General features: G+C 36.6%; 1 pseudogene; it reads right to left on the minus strand.

Moving 5' to 3' along the window:
- Positions 1–22,210: 22,210 nt before the first annotated feature.
- LOC120231627 lies at positions 22,211–22,712 on the minus strand (annotated as a pseudogene).
- Between the last annotated feature and the right edge of the window lie 1,796 nt (positions 22,713–24,508).

Below are 24,508 nucleotides of genomic sequence, written 5' to 3' on the forward strand. Positions count from 1 at the left end.
CATTAGGTACTCAAGGAAAGAGGCTGAGTTTATATGCGTGACTTAAATGCGTGGCCTAGGCTCTGGTATAGCAGACACTCAATAATTTGATTCTATTACATATATTAGTCATTTATTTTTGTTGGCGGTTCACCACTGGACTGTGTTATGTGTATGCCGTATGCTGTTTCTACAATTCTAAAATCTTCATAGTAGCCATGCCATAGACAGTAATATTTATGCCCATTTGACAGATGGAGTTACAGGCTCAGAGGGGATGTTTAGTTTGGCCGAATTAATATAGATTGCTAGGGACAGAGCTAGGGAATGAGATCCATTACTCATTTACTTTTATACCAAACTATTATATAGGGACCGTGTTTATTTTTTTTTTAATTAAAAAAAAAAGTTTATTTAATTTTGAGAGAGAGAGAGAGAGACAGTGTGAGCAGGGGAGGGTCAGAGAGGGGGAGATACAGAATCTGAAGACAGGCTCCAGGCTCTGAGCTGTCAGCACAGAGCCGGATGTGGGGCTCGAACCCACGAACCGTGACATCATGACCTGAGCCGAAGTCGGACGCCTAACATACTGAGCTACCCAGGTGCCTCCCCATGTTTATTTTAATATCATTCACTTTGCCTTTCACATTCAACTACTGATATTTGTTGCCAAATGTGATCTATATCATATGTATATCTATTTGTCATGTTTGTGATGCCCACCATATAAGTGCACATATGAGAATCTGGCCACTACTACCATAGTAGATCTGTGGAGGAACCAGTTTCTTACACGTCTGATGGGAACAAGAGTGTCTTCACATGCCTCTTTTCTAATTCTTAAGTTACTTGTCAGCTATCTTCTGTATATAAACATGGATCACAGACTGGCTGGCAACTGCCCTAGCCTTTCTACAACACCCTCTGGTTGTAGGAATGTTGAAATACTCTATGGAAAATATATGCTGTACACATGCTGCAGAGAGCTGTTGTACTCATTCCACTTCTCAGGGTCTTCATATATATGGTCAGGGCATCCTCATAGCCTAGGGATTCCAGGTTGAAGAGATCAGTGTGGTTGCTTTCTCTTCCAAAAGTTGTTCAGAAAGCCCAAAATTTATAGGCAAAGCAAAAACATGAGAGGAACTATACCAAGCTCTTGAAAGTTGCAAAGATACTAACTGGCCTTTGAGTCTGAAGCTACCTTTGGACTGCCAGTCTGGGTCAATGGTCTAATCTATGAGAATTCAAGAATATACGTATATATATAATGGGAGCAGCTGGGCCATTTATTGGGTATCTGGGCAGTTTGGATAGAATGGAGATGTTGGAATAACAGTGATAATATAATAATAATACTTTATGTTTTTATAGATTATTGAAAATATAACCTACAAGAAAATAAAGGCCATGTGGTAGTAGGAAGTGATAGGTTTTGGAGATGAAAAATGTTGGGTTTTAGGCCTAGCAATCTTACTGTGTGACTCTGGACCATTTCTTTAATCATGGCTCGTCTAAGTTCATTCACTTATAAATCATAGCTATAAATACACAGCCTCTAGGATTATTGTGATGATTAGAGATGATATGCATTACTACTTAACCACATGAAGAGTGAAGGTGCTCAATAATATTTATACCAAAGTTATTATTTTTACTATTACATAGCCCCTGTTATGAAGGAGTTCCACATTTAGGTGAAGTAATTAATTCTAATTATTCTACTTGAATGGAAGGTTTCTGTGATTTATAACAATGTACATGTATGTTCCTTACACTTATGTTAGGAGTTGTTGTTTGTGTAGATGTACTCCCCAGTTTGAAATTTTTATAAACACTTATATACAAAAAATGTTACTTATATGATTCTATTAGAAACTTGTTTTCTGGTTTTTATTCATGTCACATCAAGAATCAATTTTAAAATGCCTGGGTGGCTCAGTTGTTAAGCACCTGGCTTTGGCTCAGGTCATGATCTCAGGGCTTGTGAGTTCAAGCCACATCAGGTGAGCTGCAGCCCCATTTTGGGTGAGCACCAGCCCACTTGAGGTGAGCCCTGCCTGCCTCTCTCTCTCTGCTTTCATGGGATTCTCTCTCTCTCTCTCTCTCTCTCTCTCTGCCTGCCCCTCACTTAATTGTGCCCCCCTCTCTCTCAAAAAAAAAAAAAAACAACTATTTTTATATGACAGCATCCCAAGTATATTAATTGCCTTGCAAATACAACTCATCAGAGATGAGATGAGTCTTTTCTCACCAAAATTGTGTAAATGAGAACTAAGATTACTCTATTCATGTTAAACTCATGGAGGAAAATAAAACATAACAGGATGACATTTCCTTTGAAGACTTAAATGATTAAATAATAAAGGTTTAAAAGATAGTACATCGAAGGTGACCATAGAATGTACACTAAGAAGAATTTGAAATGGGTGTCCTTTTCTAGATCACTGAATATTGATTAGCATTCAAATCTAAACTCTCAGAAAAGAGTAACTGTGTTCTAGTTTTAGTTCATATATGGATTTGGATTTCCTTTGGGAAGATTAATTTATAAATATGTGACCAGATTTTATTTTGCTATATTTAAGACATGGAAACCTTATATTCTTTCTGGTATACTGTGTAGAATCTTGTCATTGAGCCATCCCTGAGAATGGATGTTGACATTTATGAACATCACAAGATTTAGTTTGATTCAGAAATCTCCTATTAAAATATGTATCCAAGACTGCAAATATATAATGCAAATAAATGAGTGAATAGATAATGCCTTCTTTTCTGATAAATATTATTGACAATGATAATGGTTGCTAGAAGAAATCAAATGGATTAGAAAAGGAAAAAAAATAAAGTCGGTATGGTCATAAGACCAAAGTAATAGTTGAGGGAATCTAGAACTTAGTTTTAATTGACTTTGATTAGTCACCTTGATAAAATCATCTAAATATTTTTACCTCATCATTTACTTTGCCATTTGGCTCAATGGAAACACATACTGATAAATAAAACCAGCCTTTTGTGATCTAACATTTAGTGTACAGACAGCTATATAAGGGCTCTAAAAAAGCTATTCCTATTTTAGAACATATATTTTATAGTCAACAATTTTTGTGTACCCATTATCAGGTGTTGGATTGAGCACAAGGAGTGAAAACAAAGATTAAGTAAGTAAGTGTCATAATCCCTCTGAAGAATGCCCTACCTAATGTATGAAGTGCTTCAAATGGGCCACAGACTAGCGTAGTTCAAATCTCCCGTTAAATGGAAATTTCAACAAGGCACCATTTATGTTTATATTATCTAGTACACATGTTTCTAAAGTTAATTGATAATGTCAACTATATTTTACCTACCTAAAAGAACAAAGATGTTAAGTACACACACAAAAAGCTAAATGCATAGGTCGTATTATAAAATAAAAGTGTTCAAAAATATTCAGAGTTACAGTTTTGAAAGTGACTTTGGTGTTAAATAGGTTAAATACTCTCCTTTTGTAGAAACCGATACTCACAGAAGTCATTTATGTGCCTTCTCCAAGGATGAGAATTTGTTAGTGGTGAAATAGTAGCCAGAACCCAGGAGTCTTACCTTCTAGGTTTTGATTATATTGTTTATTATATATCATTAAAATATGAGAAATATGAGAAATCTTGAAATATTCGGGAAGAACTTTATAAAACCACTTTCAATGTCATATTGAACTAGAGGGAACACATTTTTTTTTAAATTTTTTTTTTAATGTTTTATTTATTTCTAGGACAGAGAGAGAGAGAGAGAGACAGCATGAGCAGGGGAGGGTCAGAGAGAGAGGGAGTCACAGACTCTGAAACAGGCTCCAGGCTCTGAGCTGGCAGTCAGCACAGAGCCCGACGCAGGACTCAAACCCGCGAACCGCGATATCATGACCTAAGCGAAAGTCGGACACTTAACCGACTAAGCCACCCAAGCGCCCCTAGAGGGAACACATTTAAAATATTTCATAATTCAGTCTAGACCTAGGCCATTTTAGGTTCTCTACATAGTCATTTCTAGCAGTTAGTTATTGTTTGTATTACCTTTCTTCCTTTATACTTGTTTCTGAAAACCAGTTTCAAGATCATGGACTTGTAATGCTATTGGGAGGAAGTATAATTTTCATAATTGAGTATTACATGGCTATTCACTTATTGCAAAGCCTATTCTTGCCTTATCTCTTAATACCATCTTTCAAACCATTCACACTAAACATCAGAGGCTAATTGCAGCTTCTGTCATGTTCTACTATTACTCAGACTCTCCACTGGCTTATAATGTCCTCTTTTCCTGAGCTTAGATATTACTTCCTCCAGCAATTCCTCCCAGATATTTCTTGGGTATCTCTGCCCTGGTAAATGATTTCCTTCTTCATGTGCTCTCATCACACCTTGTATATCTCCACCCAGTATGTTCTATACAGTGTTGCAGTTGCCTGCTTATTATCTCTTTTCTTACTAGATTGTACATTCTTGTGCCATGCTCACTATTATATCTTCAGCAATTGGCTCAGCACATAGTAGGAAAAAAAGAAGTATTTATTTTTATTACATGAAAATTGAGATATCAAAATTGCATTTGTAAGGAAGCATTATTATATTTTGGAGGAAGGCTATTTTCTTTCTGGTATCATCCATATGAGATATGACTCAGTACAATACATCATTGAAACATATTTTCAATGGAAAAAATAGAGATATCTAAAACATTGAGAGAGGTATCTAAAACATCAAGACAGATATTTAAAACATGAAGAGGGAGATAGATATGTAAAAAATCAAGAGAGATATCTGGTTATCATTTCATGGGAGAATTTTTAGAAAATCCCTGAATCATCTGAAAAACTGCATTTATATTCATGGTTAGAATGTACCTTTTTATTTTAGATTCAGCATTTGTCTGACAGCACTTGTAAAGGAAAGGAGTGGAAAAAGAAGTACACCTCACATACTGGTTATTTCTGCTTCTGTTAGAAGATCATTTATATGGATTATATGGATATGTGGATTACTAAGAAATATTAGAGTTGAAAGCCACCTTAGAATTATTGTACTCAACTCCATCAGTTAGCAAGGGAGGAAACTAGATTAAATAAGTCTCACAGGACGAGACAGATGGCTCGTGGAGAGCAAGGACTGGATACTCAGTCTTCTGTCTCCCACACTTGGCCATCACATACCCCACCACATATACCAATGCTAATAATAGGCATATTTTAGTGTCTCAGGTCTCCCAAATCTGTCTACCCATGTGGAAGGATCTTGATTTTTATAGTAAATGTAGACAAGATATGAGTCTATGTGTTTACTCTTACAGATGGGAGAGCTCCTTGGAAGATGATTATATCTCTACCTTGAGAGCCATGGTCAAGAGAAACTGTGTTAAGAAGACAAGACTTTCTGACTTTCATTTAGCACTAGGCTTTGTGTAAGCGATCTTGGTATTTATTTATTAATTCACTTATTTATTGAGAACCTACTGTATACAATAGAGCTTATGTTAGGTGCTAGAGAGTATCTAAGGACAGAGAAAGATCAACTTGTTGTTGTTAATTTAGAGTACATGCCCCTCTTTAATTATAAGTGATGCCTCTTATTAAAAATAAGTTAATTTCCAAAAACAAGATATACATCTATTAAAATATTAAAAGCATATCCTACTACATGTGGCTTATATATACAAATTCCTTGAGTTAATTTTTATTTATTTTTATGTTTTATTTTATTTTTTAATTTCATTCAAATCCAGTTAGTTAACATATAATGTAACAATTGTTTCAGGAGTAGAATTAGTGATTCATCACTTACATATAAACACCCAGTGCCCATCCCCACAAGTGCTCTTTTTAATGCCCATCACCCATTTAGCCCGTTACTCTACCTGCCTACACTCCAGCAACCCTCAGTTTTATTCTCTGTATTTAAAAATCTTTTATGGTTTGTCTACCTCTCTGTTTGTATCTTATTTTTCCATCTCTTCCCCTGTGTGCATCTGTTTTGTTTTTACAATTCCACATATGAGTGAAATAATACGATATTTACCTTTCTGTGACTGAATTATTTCACTTAGCATAATACACTCCTTGAGTTAATTTTTAGATTCTTGGCGGTTAACACATATATTGTCATGATAGCACTATTTGTATAAATTTTCATTTAGTTATTAATTCATTTAAAACACATATAAGACACTAAAAGCCTGGTTCTATTTTAAGGGACTTATGCTTTCCTGCATGTAACCATTAAATAAAAGTAAATTAATAGTTGACTACATGTAAGGTAGAAAATAAACGTAGAGATAATGTTCTGGAAATTTAGAGAAAAATTTCTTCCTTGAAGGGTAGGTGAGAGGGTTCTTGTTTTTTTGTTTTTTTGTTTGTTTTTTTTGTTGTTGTTTTTGTTTTTGTTTTTAGAAAGAATGAGTTTGAGCTGGGCCATGAAGTATTACAAAACTCTGGATATTTATTCAATACATTTACTAAAAGCTGCCAGGTAGAACACTGATTCAAGTCATAATACCAAAATATGTTTCTTGGGAAACTAAATCTCTTTTTGCCTCAGTTTTTGCAAGTGTAAACTGGGGTAACAAGTCATAGCTGCCTCACAGGCTGTTGTGAAGTGTAAATTCTTATGAGGTATAAAGATCTCAGCTGTATGCCTGACACATAGAAAGAACCCAGTGAACATTTGTGTTTGATTACTGTTCACTCTTTTAAGTGTAGGGACAATAGAAAAACAATCCAGTTGTGGGGATCAGCATAAGCTCTAGGAATGACCTGCAGGCTTAAACAGTGTCATAATGTAGCAATAGAAGTTTCCAACATGGGGTAGGGAAAAAAAAAACAACTTAGGAGTTGTAGAGGAAGTAGGTGTAAAGCAGTGAGAGTGAATGGGGGTAAGAGAAGAAGAAAAAAGGAGACTATACTGGTAGTGCTCATATAGTGGCTTGTATTAATTAGATTATTGGTGTGTATCAATTGATTGGCCCCATTAGAATCTTCTACCCCTTATTAATGCAAATAACTAACATATGACCTTTCCAAAGCTTCTGGTATAAAGTGAGATTTTCCAAAGGCTGTTGCTGCTGAAGGCCAAGTAATTAAAATAGTGCAAAATCATATATTGGCTACAGGATAGGGCTTCAATTTCTTAGCATGGTATGTAAATTCCTCTAAAATCTATTTATCCTAATGCCTGATGTAAAAACATGTATTTATTCTGAGAATGTCAAAGTATTCTCTGTGTTGGGAAGACTATTGGAAAATGGATTTAGAGAGAAGGAAATGTTAGGAAGATATTGAAGATCAACTTCATGCAAGTCCATGTCTTTCATATACAGTATCTCATTTCAATCCTTACGTAACCCTTTAAGGGTGACTTTCATAGCAATTCCACTTTGGAGATTAAAAGCATGGGTGTTCTGAAAGATTACGCAGGATAGAACAGGAATTTGAGTTCAGTTATTTTAGCTATCAGTCCTGTGCTCATGCATATTCCTTCCACAGTACTTGTGAATCCAAACAGGCTGGCCACCCCTCCATCATCTAAACAAATTCAAGTTCAAATGGTACAAAGTATGGACTGTAGATATTCTTAGCAGAAATAGCACAAGTTTGCTGCCTAGAGGAAAGATAATCATTAATACCAGTGAGGATGGCTAAATTCACCTAGTTTCAAAATTTCCTTATCTAAGTGGTGATTGAGATAAGAAAAAGTGTGCTTTTTTGGGACACATTAATATTGAGTCCTTCTCAAATCCTGGGCCAGCAGCAGTGGATTAACAACTGTGAACAAGGATAAAGAGTGGACCAATGCAATTGGTTGGTGAATGGCAGATGTCAGAAGCAATAGAGGAGACACACAGGCTGGAGAAAGAAATAGAAACCAGAGAAAAGGAAAATCAAGTGATAGAATCTCACGCAAAACACAGAGACAGGTGAAGTGGATATATTCAGAAACTAAAGAACCATGTTTAACCTATAAAGGGAAGGTAACATTCTTCTAACCTAACCAACATGTCTCTAAGAATCCCCTGAAGTACTCAATGGAGTTTGTATATGGCTCCAAAAAAGAAAGAGATTTTCATATGTATATCTCAGAGTTTAAACTCAAGTCAATCTATAAAGGTTGGGACAAGGAAAGATGATGGTCTTGAAAGATCCATGCTCACAACAAAAGAGGAGGGAGAAGGAATGAAGGGGAGGGAAGGAAAGGTGGGGTGGGAGGGAGGGAGGAAGAGAAGAAGAGATAGAGGCATGGGGGCAGGTGAGTGAAGATAAAGAGCAGTCGAGAAAAATGGACATAATAAGAATGGTGATAGTTTACTTTCAGTAGTCCTTTCAGCTTTTCGATACTTTTTGTATCCATTTGCCAGAATTAATGTAGTGTAGTAGAGTAGATTTGGGCATTGCTGATTGGTTTTATTGATTTCTAGTTACAAAATGCAGGCCAGATTGTTTTGCTTATTTCTATTTCAGTTTCCTTCTCTGCAATTTGGTGTAGTTATTTTATATCAGTTTTATTGCTTTAATTTTCGAGAATTAAACAAGCCCAGCCTATGGATGTGCTATACATAGAACTGAAAAGGCAAACACAAATGCTACGTGCCATTTTCTTTGTATTCCTTTACATGTTGAAGGGTCGATGAACCAAGTATAAAATAAAACTGAAGCTGAGATAAAATTACTAAGTGGTATACAGAAATGGTGTGTGTAAGCAAGTAGAAGAATTTGTTACTTTTGAACAAATGAATCAGGAAGCGATTTGTAGAGAAAACATCAGCTGAGTGGACTTTCAGGACTGGAGACATGAGGGAAATAGGATTCCTTGTATAAGTGGAGGCTCAGAGATGATTAAGAGAGGAAGGAGACACAGAGGTAGTGATTCTGTTTGTCAAGTGACTGGGTAAATACAAATAAAAAGACACAATGGGAAATGAGACCGAAAATTTGGCTTACAGCAGATTAGAGAGGGAGATGAGTACCTGGTAGCATAGTTCGACTTCACTGTAGGTAGAGAGGAGACTATGCAGACTTTGGAGGAAATGCATTACTTTAGTGGAACTGTTTTTGTTTGTTTTGTTTTTTGTTTTTGTTTTTGAGAACAAGAGAGAGAGCCAGTAAAGGGCAGAGAGAGAGAGAGAGAGAGAATCTTTTTTTTTAATTTTTATTTATTTCTAGGAGAGAGAGAAAGAGACAGCATGAGCAGGGGAGGGTCAGAGAGAGAGGGAAATACAGACTCCGAAATAGGCTCCAGGCTCTGAGCTGGCAGTCAGCACAGAGCCCAACGTGGGGCTCGAACCCACGAACCGCGAGATCATGACCTAAGCGAAAGTCGGACGCTTAACCGACTAAGCCACCCAGTAGCCCCGAGAGAGAGTTAATCTTAAGCAAGCTCCATACTCAGCGCAGAGCCAATGCAGGGCTCAATCTCATGACTCTGAGGTCATGGCCTGAGTAGAAATCGAGTTGGATGCTTAACCACCTGAACCACCCAGGCTTCCCTAGTGGAACTGTTCTTTATATATGTCATATATATGATAATTTAGAAGTGGCAGTGGGCATAGGGAAATTTGAAGAATAGTTCTTTGTTCCGAGATATTTGCTCAATTCTAGGAGAAAAAGTACTATTTTTTTTTTTTAGCTTTTCTTTCTTTTTTTTTATTTTTTATTTATTTAATTATTTTTTTAGCTTTTATTTTTTTTATTTTTTATTTATTTTTTTATTTAAAAAAGTACTATTTTTTTAATGGCTTCAGGTTCTTTGCAAAACAGGTTTGTGAAGAACGTAAGAGAACAAATAAAATCAGTTAATCCCTATTTATGGGTTCCATAAATTGTTGCCACATTCTGAATTGTTTTCTGATAAAACGTCTAATATTTAACACAAAGGTGGAATAAAACTAAAAAAAGAGTAGACAAAACCTTCTGCAGTAAACATATTTTTAAAATGTGACTTTACTTACTTATATTAGGAAGATAGAGGTTTAGACAGATAAAGTAATAAATGTGCCATCAGAGGTGAGCCAGCCATGACATCTGACTCTAGCTTCTAATTATGTCTGATTGGAAATCATACTGTTCTGGGGCGCCTGGGTGGCTTAGTTGGTTAAGCATCCGACTTTCGCTTAGGTCATGATCTCGCAGTTCGTGGGTTCGAGCCCCACGTCAGGCTCTGTGCTGACTGCCAGCTCAGAGCCTGGAGCCTGTTTCAGAGTCTGTGACTCCCTCTCTCTCTGACCCTCCCCTGCTCACGCTGTCTTTCTCTCTCTCTCTCCTAGAAATAAATAAATCATTAAAAAAAAAAAAGGAAATCATACTGTTCTTACATTGGCAGTTTGTGTAAAATGATTCTTACAAACTATTTCTTCAGTTCCTTCTTAATTTCCTCCTTGGTATTGAAACTAACTGGTCTTTGTGTTTTGATGTCTGACCATCCCATTTCCAATACTTTCTCCACTCTGCCAAAGGGATCATTCCCATGGTATAAAACTTTCTTATTGCCCCTGCCCTTCTTTCCAATAAAAAGAATGCCTTCCATTACTTGTAGATTAAGTGTAAGGAAGCTAATATTTATCATGGGTTTATGATATCAGTTTAGAAAAGATGATGCCAAAGGGTATTCATCTGGGAAGAGATAATGGAATTACAACACAATTAGGATAATTCAGTCTGATCATTCTATCATAACCTGCAGCAGAATGATGCAAGTTAAAGTCAAAACCTGTATTCAAATGTGTCTCCTAATCTTTTGTGTTAACTGTAGCATTTCACCATATCCTAGGGTAATTCATATGGCCTTTTGTTTATCTGAAATTGTTTAAGAATGCACTGTTAAAAACATGTGCAAAAATGCTCAACATCAGTGATCATCAGGGAAATACAAATTAAATGAGATACCACCTCACAGCAGTCAGAATGGCTAACATTAACTCGGGCAACAACAGATGTTAGAGAGGTTGCAGCGAAAGAGGATCTCTTTTGCACTGCTGGTGGAAATGCAAACTGGTGCAGCCACTCTGGAAAACAGAATGGAGGTTCCTCAAAAAATTAAAAGTAGAACTACTCTCCAACCCAGCAATTGCACTACTGGTGTTTATCCAGGGGATACAGGGGTGCTGTTTTGAAGGGGCACATGCACCCCAATGTTTATAGCAGCACTATTGACAATAGCCAAAGTATGGAAAGAGCCCAAATATTTATCAGTGGATGAATGAATAAAGAAGAGGTGGCATACATACACATATATATGCATATATATATGTACATATATATATGCATATATATACACACACACACACATACACATACATATACATATATATACATATATACATACACACAGTAGAGTATTAGTACACACACACACACACACACACACACACACACATTAGAGTATTACTCAGGAATCAAAAAGAATGAGTCTATGGCCATACCACCCTGAACGCGCCTGATCTCGTCTGATCTCGGAAGCTAAGCAGGGTCGGGCCTGGTTAGTACTTGGATGGGAGGAATCAAAAAGAATGAAATCTTGCCATTTGCCACTGTGTGAATAGAGCTGGAGAGTATTTTGCTAAGCAAAATTAGAGAAAGACAAATATCCTATGACTTCACTCATATGTGACATTTAAGATACAAAACAAATGAACATAAGGGAAGGGAGCAAAAATAATATAAAAACATGGAGGGGGACAAAACATAAGAGACTTTTTAAAAAAATAATGTTTTTATTTGTTTTGTTTTGTTTTTATTGAGAGACAGAGCATGAGCATGGGAGGGGTAGAGAGAGGGGAAGACACAGAATCTGAAGGAGGCTCCAGACTCTGGGCTGTCACACAGGGCTTGAACTCACAACCCATGAGATCATGACTTGAGCAAAAGTCAGATGCTTAACCAACTGAGCCACCCAGGCATGCCTACAAGACTTTTAAATACAGAGAACAGGGGTGCCTGGGTGGCTTAGTTGGTTAAGCGTCCGACTTTCGCTTAGGTCATGATCTCACGGTTCGTGGGTTCAAGCCCCGCGTTGGGCTCTGTGCTGGCTGCCAGCTCAGAGCCTGGAGCCTGTTTCAGAGTCTGTGTCTCCCTCTCTCTCTGACCCTCCCCTGCTCATGCTGTCTCTCTCTCCTAGAAATAAATAAAACATTAAAAAAAATACAGAGAACAAACTGAGGGTTTCTGGAGGGGTTGTGGTGGATGCAGGGGTGAGGAGACATAGGCTAAATAGGTAAGGGACATTAAGAAAGACACTTTTTGGGATGAGCACTGGTGTCATTATACATAGGGGATCAGTCACTGGAGTCCACTCCTGAAATCATTATTGCACTGAATGCTCACTAACTTGGATGTAAATTTAAAAAATAAATAAATAAAAGTTAAAAGAAAAGAATGCACTGTTAAAACTGGGAAGGAAAACTAATGATTATAGCTAATTACTGCACATTGACATCATCTGAAGGAAGTTGGACTAACATGACCTTAGTAATCCTTTAAAATTGGAACTAAAGTTTTCTTATTGAGAAATTAAAACTACATTTGTAAATATATTTGTAGTTATTTCCAAATAGACTATCTGCATGTAATAACATAAGAAAAATGGTTAGATGATAGACATACTAGAGGAAATAAAATTATGATTTTCAGATGATATTGCCCTAAAAAATTTAGTTGATTTAGAGAATCAACTAAAGCTATAAAAACTTAAAAGTAAACTTAATAATGCTAGCAATAATTAGACAGAAAAAGCCTAAGAGTAAAAATATATTCACCTACTCTCAATAATAGAAAAATATCTCAAAACTAACTTATTGGAACATGTGTAAAACTCATATATGTGTCATATAAAGAGGACACATTTTATAGTTTTGAGGAGAAATCAGTAAAATGGGAAGAATGAGTCTTAAAAAGATATTAATGATCCTCAAAATTATATGTATATACCATTGTGAACTACCTGTTTGGGATTGTGTGTATTTGGTAAGATTTATATATTTTAAAGATTTGCAATGAATATGGGCTACCATACCACATATTTTTAAAATATATATTTTAAAATCATAAAATCTATTGTATATCTGAAACCTATAGGACATTTTATGTCAACTATACTTCAACAGAAAAAAAAAGATATATGAAATATAAAATACCACAGACTCCTATAGAAAAATAAAGATAAATTTAGGTTCTAATTTAGTATATTATAAAGATAACATTTTAAATCTGTGAAAAATGATAGCTTATGCAACAAATGGTGGTGAGACAAAAAGCCTAAATTATACCAATTTATTTTTAGGAAATAATCATAGATATGAGCAAAACGGAAATAAGAATGTTAATTTCAGTTCCCTTTGGAAAAAATGGAGCCAATTTGAATGTCTAAAGCAAAGGACTAGTTAAATAACTTATATGCTCATATAATAAAATTATGTCCCATTCAGAAATAATGCAATAAAAGAATATATAAGTATATAATAATACCAAAATATGTCTGTAATATGTTTAGTTTTAAAAAATATAAAATTATATCTATCATATGATTTACTTATATTTTACATTATTTCTAATATATGACTAAAAGAATCAAAACCAATATCCTAATAGCTGTTATTTATATGTAGTGGAGATTTCTAGGTAATATTTAATTTTTATGGTTATTTCTTATATCTGTATATTCTTTAAATCAGATTGTTGCAATGAATATTATTCTGTACTTAGAAAAAGACAGTGAGAATTATGTATTATAAAGATTCATTCAAATCATATGCCTGTACAAAGTATCATCTTCCAGCAAACTTCTATTTCCTAAGTTATTTGTTCCTCTGCTTTTATTTAGGAGAATACTGTCAAAATTCTTCCCTCCAACACCAAATTGATAGCTGCTCCTGTGTGGTGTGCTTTACTCCTCACAGATCCTCACTGTCTGATACTGTCTGTCACAGGCCGCAGAACATCCATAAACGTTGAAAGGCACAATCCCTTGAGAAACCTGACTTCTTAGTAAGGTTTTTCAAGGAATGTCCCTTGTTTTCTTTTTCTTAGCTCTTCCTTTTTTAATTCTTCCTTCCCTTCAGATACTGTTACCCTGGAGCTTTAAGAAAATTGCATTTTTTTTCCTCCTGCGAAGTGCACTTTAGAGAAGAGTGAACTCATAGGACCCTGAGTGTGACAGCATCTGTCTTCTGCAGCTCCTAATAGTTTATGGCAGGATTTACCTGCTGCTATATTCTCCTTCCATTCCAGACCATGAGTCAATAAAATTCAACCATGGCCATAGTGAAGAAACTTTTCTACTTGAGTTTGGAATGGGGAGATCCTTTTTCTTTCAGGATGATCTCTATGTTAGGGGTGAACATGGTGCCAAGGAACTTTATGTAAAGGCTGCTTTACTGAGCCCATCATCTTTCTAAGCTTTCTCTACCATTCCTTTGTCTCAGTTTGGTGTCTTGCTTACTTGGATTCAAGACTTGAAACTAGCCTTCCTGGTAAGATCTTTGACCCTTCAAGTAGGGTTTGTTGTTGTTTTATTTTATTTCCCTGATTTCCCTTGGAAATTCCTATTCTTTTGTTGGCTACAACTAAGCTCAATCTCTCTAGTCTAACTCAGACCCATATCAGATTATTTGTTCTTTCAGTAAGTAGAATCTACTGAGAATCACTTTTGTGTTTGGAACTGCACTAAATTCCTCTACTTACTACTGTGAAGTTGAATTGCTAGAAAGTAGAGCTCAACACCCATCCAGTTACCCTGCTTAGAACAAATAAGATTTACAGCATAAATTTCACTCTAACATCTGCTTTTGCTTCTACCCATAGATTTTTAGAATATTGTGTTTTCTTTTTCTTTTGTTTTGAGACATTTTGATTTTCCATTTGATTTTTTATTTGCCTCATTGTGTAGTAGTGTGTTGTTTACTGTTTACATATTAAATATTTAAGATTTAGATTGAAACAATAAAACAAAAATCATCAAAGAAAGATAATTTCTTTTTAGTGATGATAGTCTTCTCCTTATCCAAAGGAATATCTTGGAAACATTTCACATACTTGCATTTGTTCTCAGAGTTCAGATTCATGACTGGGTGATTGAGTAACAGACAGATTCTATTTACACTTATGTATAATATTTTGAAATTGTGCTTAAAATAATTTATAACCTTAACAATTTTTTTTACTAACATTTATTCATTTTTGAGAGAGAGAGAGAGACAGACAGACTGCAAGCAGGAGAGGGGCAGAGAGAGAGGCAGACACAGAATCTGAAGCAGGCTCCAGGCTCCGAGCTCGACACAGGGCCTGATCCCACGAGCCATGGGATTATGACCTGAGTTGAAGTTGGACACTTAACTGACTGAGCCACTCAGACACCCCTGTTGGTTACCTTTTTTAATCCTATATTGATAGGTACTCTTCATTTTACAGGTTGGGAAAGTGAGACACAGAGAGATTAAATTCCTTCCTGCAAAGATTACACTTCCAGCAAGTGGTAGAATTGAATTTGAGTCCCAGTAATCAGAGACTAGAGTTTGTATTGTTAATCTAAGCTCTGCCTCAACTTTGTTCAGAGCTGTGAAGCAAAGGCCTTCTGTGGATGATGAGAGCACCCATCAGAATGCATTTTATTCTTGACATAAATAGGAAAATTTAAGGGTTTTAAGTTCAACTTTTTATATGTTGTAATGCGAGAAACAAAATTAATTTCATGGAAATCTAAATGATTCCAGAAACCATGCCTAAAATTGGGATGATACTGCTTTTCATCAAAATATTATAGGGCATTCACCTAGCCACTGAAAATCTATCATTTCTAAGTGAGAAAACCAGCTAGAAGTGATAACTTTTCAGCTGAATTAATTTTTATTTCATACTTCTAATTTTGTCCTTTAGAAGAGAGTAGAGTAAAAATTCACTTTACCTGGAACAATTTATAGTTGCATTTAATTTTGAATGGAAGGCTAGGATGAAATGATCAATAAAAATTTAATTTCTCTGACTCTGATGTTTCCCATTTAGAATCTTTAGCAATACCATTTCATATCCAGGTTTCTTTGATGTTCATTATTTTTAGCAGAGATTTATTTACTAAGGGTAGAGTAGATTTTAAGACAATAATTTAAATAATTGAATGCACAACTATTGCACCATCAGACATAACATACAAACATTTTCAGAAGGATGTCTTCTGGAAACCTGGTAAAAATACATTTTTTCAAACAAAATATTTAGTGTACCTACTCAAAGAAACAAAGATTTAAAAGTAAGTAATGCAGTGTTGGAGACATCCAGAAAAATGATGCTTGGCAATTTAGAAGGATGTGGTGACAGGCATGTAAAGAAAACTGGCAGCTTGAAGTTGGATTTGAATATATACACTTCTACTTGTTGGCTGTGTGACTTTTCTGAACCTCAGGTTTTTTTTTTCTATGAATAAATAAGATTTTGCCTGATATGGATTAGACAAGCAATCATTTCTAAAAGGTTCATTATGTGAATATAAACTGGAAAACTAGATGTGTAGAATTCTCCATATCCATGAAACTTCCCTTTTGTTTTTGCTATTTGAGAGCCGCTGTCATATAAGATTCATGCAGGCATGTTAATAGATACTTGAAAAAGAAAATAATTTGCCGTAGGATGTTTTATTTTTTCATGTGCAATTTTCAGGTAAAATACTTTAAATTTATTTAATTAAGAGCACTGGCATGGAAACCGAGTATGTGTTTACCCAAATTCCTGAACCATAACACGGTCTTGGCCTATCTTCAATTTACACTTGAAGCCAAGTCACTCCCTAAGAGGCTTGAAGTAGTTCCTTATTAAGGTTGAGAAATGTAAAAATAAAAAAAGAATGAAGTTAGAAGAGATTTCCTTTTTGTCAGTCATGATCTTTTGCTGTCTAATTTAGTCTGAGAGCTTTCCAGCTGGAGTGCCTACTCCAACCTCGAGAGGCGTGTTCATCTATGTAAAGTCATTTATTTCTGAAATGCACTTGCTTCCTTTCATGTCTGGAGGGGACCATCTTTCCTCTGGCCCCAGTGAGTGTGATTTAATTCTTTTTGGATAGCTCTTTGTTTAAACCTCAGTGGAATACTATAAGGAGCAATATTGAGTCTAACTCAACAGAATATTTTCACAGGCATTTGCAAAACATGGCCCCTTGGTGGAGTATCATTACCCTTTTACTCTGAGACTTTCTCAGATGCACGTAACAAGTTGTAGGTGGTCAATAAATATATATACTGCCAAAATGATCCTGTATATTTTCCATCTCTCTTCTTTTCAAAGCCTTTGATAATAATTTCCACATAATATTTAGTAACCTTTTATTGATTCAAATAGAATCACACACACGGAGAAAGGAAAGCATGAGGAAAGCATGACAGTTAAGCAGAGAATTTAGAAGGTGATGCTAATTTTCTAGGTGTGTTATCATAAAAGTCTAACTGAACATTTTAAATTGGTAGCAGTGAAAGTTGAGATGAAAAAATAAAACATTTTTTTTTAAATTAAATTACCTAGAACAGTGGTTCTCAGACCAGTGGTATCAGCATCAAATTTAGAAGTTCTGAGTCTGAAACTCTGGTGGGGAATGGAGATAGCGGTTGTTATCATAATAAGCCTCCCAGATGATTCTGATATATTTCTAAGTTTGAGAATTAGTGACTGAAATTTTGTAAGAATTGTAAGGGTTTCTTTTTTTTGTGTGTGTCATTCAAAAAACTCATTCACCATAAATTTATTAACATAATTCATTGACTCTAAGATACTACTAGTTTTAAAATTTAGTGCTGTTTTATGTATCATTAAAAATGCTGCCAATTAAGCCAATTCATGCTATCAATTTTAAGAGCTTCCCAATTTCAGAAGTGTTAAAAAATAAAAATAGACATCTTAGAATTTATAAAACATGTTGTATTGCCTGCCATAAAATCGTACTGAATAAAAGAGGTGGTATTTAACAGATACATCAACCCATTTTTTATTAAAAAATTTTTAAACGTTTATTGTTGAGAGACAGAGCACGAGCAGGGGAGGGACAGAGAGAGAAGGAGACACAGAATTGGAAGCAGACTCCAGGCTCCAAGCTGTCAGTGTAGAGCCCATTGCAGGGCTCAAACTCACAAACTGTGAGATCATGATCTGAGCCAAAGTCTAACGCTTAACCGACTGAGCCACCCAGTTGCCCCATATCAACCTATTTCTGTGCTTATTCTTATTAAACTTTGAACCCCAACTACATGAAACCTATATCATTTCCATTTATTTAATTTTGTTTTAAACTCAGACCTCACGTTTCCACTCTTTCCTTTGGTTATCTGAGTCTGAATTGTTGGAATCTTCCTCTCTTCTTCCCACTGAGTAAAAAGGACAGAAATATTTAGCGCATTAATATTTATGTTTTGGGAATACTTAATTTCACTTTTCAGGACCAAGGAACATTTTTTGGGAAGAAGGGCAGGTTTCCCTTTGAACACATATCTTCCACACCCACCATGAGTGTATCTCTCCAGTAACTGCAGACACTGAGAATAAGACATGATGCACCTACATTTCAGGAACTCCTACAGTGTCTGGTAGTGATCTTCCAAGTGTTTGTAGATGTGTGGGTCAAAAGAATTTTGCAAGCACATCTGTCTCCCAAAAGTTCTGCTCTTACCCTCTTCCCGGGCGAGTACATGACCATCCTAAACCCATATTTTCCTTAACATTTCCTCCCATTAACTTCTGGGCTTTGTTCTTTTTCTAACTTTCGCATCCCTTTGTCTCTTTTATATTCTGTACAGGTCCTTCTCCCAGACAAGAAGCAGCCCAGACTTCTGAATTTGCTGTACTATGTTTTCCTCAGGACTGAACTAATTTAGTATGGAATGGGAAATACCCATAGGCTATATAGCAAATAAATTTGGGAATAATCTGAGTAACTCGGGAAAAATTAAACCAAAGTATGGACATAGTTTAACTGGGTAATCAATCCTCAAGGATAGAGCAAGAAACTGTAAATACAAGCACTGGGAAAAAGAGAGAAACAGTTGAGGAATCTGATGTGGACCTGAGCCATGGAGGCCATAGCTGCTGGTGATGGGGCTGAGCTACCTCCACTAGGGTAGAGTAAGAGACTTCGATGAAAGGTTTATAGCCATTTTTACCTGAGAAGGTGACACTGAGTATAAAGAAGTGATTTGCCTAAGTTCACTAGGTTAGTGAGCAGCTCAGATGGGGCTCCAGACCAGGACTTTTTTCCCACAGCGCAGCAGGATTACCCCACGAACAATACTAGTGTGTGAGGTGATGGAATACTTTCTCAACAAATTGCTAATTCATCACAGAGATCTGGCAGTTAAGAGATGTTAAAAAGTTAAAAGATATTAATCAAAAGCAAAACTACAGTGTTTTAGTATGCATTTTAAGTATGTAAAAGTAAGGTAGAGTTACTTATTTTCTGAGAATCACTTTTATCCCCTAGAAGATGGGGGAATGGTTTCTTCACTCCTACTCCTTAAGTTTGTGTTATACAAAAGAAATCCCCCAAAACAAACAAATAAAGAAAATAAAAACAACTTAATAAATTAAAATGGTTATAGAAACGTGAGATATAATCAATATCATTATCCTAAACTCATATTTACCTTAAAATTTTCTCCCATTAACTTCTGGGCCTTGTTCTTTTTCTTTCACTTCCCTTTGTCTCTTTTATATTCTGTAGAGGTGTAGATTTAGTATAGGTTTATATATACTATAAAATTTTTTGGTGTTATTTTTTTTGGGTTGAGTCATACACAGTCATTTTTCTTGGGTTGAGTCATACACAGACATAAGGGCACGTGCGCGCGCACACACACACATTTGCCCTTGGTGGTGATTTTAAAGTAGTTTTTTCTGTACTGTATTGGTGTGAAGTCACACATCTTCCATTTATTAACATTCTGAATCTTTTTTTTTTTTTTAATTTTTTTTTTTTAATGTTTTTTTATTTATTTCTAGGAGAGAGAGAGACAGCGTGAGCAGGGGAGGGTCAGAGAGAGAGGGAGACACAGACNTTTTTTATTTATTTCTAGGAGAGAGAGAGACAGCGTGAGCAGGGGAGGGTCAGAGAGAGAGGGAGACACAGACTCTGAAACAGGCTCCAGGCTCCGAGCTGGCAGTCAGCACAGAGCCCGACGCGGGGCTCGAACTCACGAACCGCGAGATCATGACCTAAGCGAAAGTCGGACGCTTAACCGACTAAGCCACCCAGGTGCCCCATTAACATTCTGAATCTTATCTTATTTTATCTTATCTTAGAGAGAGGGAGAGCACAAGCTGGGGAGGGGGCAAGGTGATAGAAAATCTCAGGCATTCTCCATGCTCAGTGCAGAGTCCAGTGTGGGGCTTGATCCATGACCCTGGGATCATTACCTAGAGTGAAATCAGGAGCTGGATGCTCAACTGACTGAGCCACTCAGGGCCACCTCACCTTTTAAAATTTTCCATTAACCTCTCTAAAGCCTACTTTTCTCATTTGGAAAATAGTAATGGTACCAGTATCTATACTATAGGAGGTTATTGGGAATTAAATAAGATACTAACATAATTACTGTTTAATATAACACCCTTAAAGTCCTAAATTTTAGTCTAATGCCATGGCTATTAGAAACCACACATTTGGTGGGAAGGACAATATATATAACATTTGGCAACCATCTGCTATACCTTGGCTGGAGTTCTAGGTGTTTGAAAAAATTATCTTATTGAGTATTCACAACAAATCTACACATTGCCTATTAATATCTGTATTTTATGGATGAGCAAACCAAAGCACAGAGAGTGTAACTCACTTGTCCAAGGTCAGAAGGCCTATAATTGGAAGAGAAAGAGGGTGGAACACCAGTCATTATGACTTTAAGGCCCTTGCCTTTTCCATAATGTCCCCTGACTGAGAGACAGCATAAAAGGGACTAGACTTGTTATTCAAGGATCTGCTACTGTAATTAATTTCCATGGTTGTATTTTTGTATTTGTCTGAGCTTCGCTCATACTAAACCCAACTTGGAAGTGTTTCTAAAGAAAGAGAAAGCTTGGTGTTAATATTGCTCATACTTACTGTAGAAAGAAGCCTTTCCCTATGTAGGAATGGTAATTTTATTTCTGCCCTTAAAATGAGAAGTAGGTCAACCTACTTACTTATTGCATTGCTTAAATCATCTTCTGGGGTTTTGGCAGTTTAAGGCTTATAGGTCTTTTCTTGGCTATTTTCCTCTAAATCTCTTAAGGGATCATAGATATTCTATGCACATCCAATCAAATATTTATTAAAGAATATATAATATAACTGTAAATTTATTGTAACATTTTTCTTCTAAGGAGTTCAGAACCCTATGGCATAAATTACCTCATTTATCTTCATATACATTCCCAGGGGAAGAGCTTGGTAGTATTATAAGCTCAGATTAAAAAAAAATGGGCAAGTGTAAGCTAGTTGTTCAGTTAGTCAGTCTATCATCAGGATTGACAGGGTTTTCACTATTTTCAGGTGACCCTGCTGGAAGCAGTAGGCATGCTGTGTTCAGGGGAGCAACATGTCAGAACAAGGCTAGTCTGGATGAAAACCGAAATGGCCCGGGGATGCCTCCGTTCACATTGCTCTGTTTAGCTGCCATTTTTCCCCCCAGCTAATAACTAAACAATAGAATAGTCCTTGTCTCCATTTGAGAAGCCATCAGCCATTGTTCTATTTTATCACCTCATACTTCAAGCCTCAGATGAGTCATTATTTTAAGACCTTTGTTTTTGTTTTTTTTTTTAATGTTTTTATTTCTTTCTAGGAGAGAGAGAGAGAGAGAGAGACAGGGTGAGCAAGGGAGGGTCAGAGACAGAGGGAGTCACAGACTGAAACAGGCTCCAGGCTCTGAGCTGGCAGTCAGCACAGAGCCCGACGCGGGGCTCGAACTCACGAACCGCGAGATCATGACCTAAGCGAAAGTCAGACGCTTAACCGACTAAGCCACCTTAAGGCGCCCCTTAAGACCTTTGGTTTTTGTAAAAATCCCCAAATGTATTTATGTAATATATTTATTACAAGGGTTCAACCAGAGACTTAATAAAAACAAAACAAAACAAAACAAAATAAAATTCAGAAAACAAAAATGACACGACAGCTTAAGATCCAGTCCTATACAGAAATCAAGAAGAGGGCAGACCATCTAAGGGAAAACGAAAAAGACAACACAAGGAGAGAGGCTGGATAAGTCAGCATTCTTGTCTGGAGACCTGCTTTGAGTAGATTTCTTGCAGAGACTTTTTAAAGGTTGTGGGTTTTTTTCAGGGCTCAGCAGCTTGTATGTTCAAAGTGCTATCACTGTTGGGTTCTCCTAGCGGGCTCTGGATGGACAGCAGGAAGGTCCTGACAATCTTACAGGGTGGACCATTGTCCTTCAGGATGTAGCAAGGTGTGAGGAACTGCACTGTGGGTGCATTTTAAGGGTAGCCACTGGGGAACTCCAGGAAGAGCTTATAGCTCAAGTCTTCATATATGTGTCCGCTGCTCCATGGATGGCCTCTGCCCACTTAAAATGGCTATCTGATTCAGAGAAGATAGAAATTCCTTTATTGTCAGATATCATTAGGGTCATGAGCTCCTGCTGTAGCCTCTTGCCGATAGGAGTGGGCAGTGCCCTGGCTGGGTATGGCTCCACTGTGGGCAGCAAGCAGAGATGTTGGTGGGCGCTGGGTCACAGTTCTGAGAAGCCATCCAGGAGGTGTTTGCAAGGACATGGGAATTTGGGGGGCACCACCACAGGACTGAGGCCCACCTGTCTGCTTATAAGGCTTTCCTTCATCCTCAGCAGAATTAATCATGTTTGTGTCTAGACTTGTGGCATTTAGATGTAGTGAATATATCCAATACAATGTATTGAATGAATGAATGAATGAATGAATGAATGAATGAATTTTGTGTGGATCGTCTAAAAAGCCATGGGCTTCTGTGGGACAGGAACTGTTTTATTTCTCCCTGAATCCTCAGCACATATCACAAAGCATGGAGCAAAAGAGACAAAATCAATTCAGTAAATAACATAGGAAACTAGAAAGCATGAGGATCAACCTACAAACCTATTGCTTCAGATTATTTTTGCTCCTGGTTTCTATTTAATCACGTTCATCAGTGGGTTTATTTTCCACTTCAAATGGCACCCTTCAAATGTTATTTTTGAGCCTTCCATTCAGCATCTGTAAAAAGGGAAGAGTGAAACTTATTTGTTCTTTATGGGATGCTATGGGAAGCAAATAGAATGGTGTATGTATCAGTTTTCTAGGGCTGCTTTAACAAAGTCCCACAGCCTGGGGGTTTAAACAAGAGAAATTTATTTCCTCATAGTTCTGGAGACTAGAATTCTAAGATCAAGGTGTTAGCAGAGTTGATTTCTCCTAAGATATTTATCCTTGGCTTTTAAATGGCCATTACACCCATCTGTCTTCCCCTGGTCTTTTCTCCGTGCACATCTGTGTCCGAGTCTCCTCTTCCTATAAGGGCATGAGTCATATTGGGTTAGAGCTTATCCTTACAACCTCATTTGCCTAATTACTTCTTTAAAGGCTCTATCTCCAAGTACTGTCACATTTTGAAGTACTAGAGGTTAGGACTTCAACATATGAATTTTGTGGGAGCACAATTCAGCCCATAACAGTATATAAAAGGTCTAATATGATGGCAGGCATGTAGCTGTCATTTTACTCATGGAATTATTAGTACTATCACTTTTAGTCAAAAATTTCCAATGTATGACAAAATGGCTTTACTTCTTCTTGTGAAATTGCTCCTTTGGTCTCTTGCTCAGCTTGCTTGAAAAGAAAAATAATATATAGACAGGGCACAAGCATTTCCAGCATGAAGTTCAAAGCAAAGGGAGAAAGATGAAGAATTATCCTAAAGAAATGAGGCCTCTGAGCTCATTTACAGATTTAGCAAGAGCTTGTCATAACTGGAAAAAACAGATGACCGAGACAAAGAAGGTGATGCTATAAATGGTGGCCAATATTTTAATATGAAAAATGAAAGCCTGTGGAGGTGTATTTGACATTCAGGAGAAGTGGCAAGGAGTGAGGGCACCCAGCATGAAAGGTATTAAAGAGGAACATTTCCATGAAAACCTGGCAGTCAAATTTTGATGGGAAAAGAGTCATTAGCCACATGTCAACCTTATGATGAGCTTCAGAGCTATCTTTCATGCAGTCACCTTCCATTCAGTCCCTGTTGTCCTTTCTGTCTTCTCTCCATACCTCTGTGTTTCTTTTGCTTTCTTCTGCAAAAACAGACTGCATCGTTATTACACAGTAGGCATTGTCAGAGTACAATGGTGTATACAAAGGTAAATAAGATCCTCAAGGCAATTAATGTACAGATATATATGGGTAATTCTTACTGTTTGTGGTAGTTACATGAAGGCTTCACAAACACTGAATTAGTGAGTACTGAACTGTTGTTCCTAGGGGAAATGCATGCCACACACCCAAATACACACACAGGCACATTACATGTAGACTGTA

This window comes from Hyaena hyaena, unplaced genomic scaffold, assembly GCF_003009895.1.
Source record: "Hyaena hyaena isolate Hyena2069 unplaced genomic scaffold, ASM300989v1 scaffold_59, whole genome shotgun sequence".
Lineage (NCBI taxonomy): Eukaryota > Metazoa > Chordata > Mammalia > Carnivora > Hyaenidae > Hyaena > Hyaena hyaena.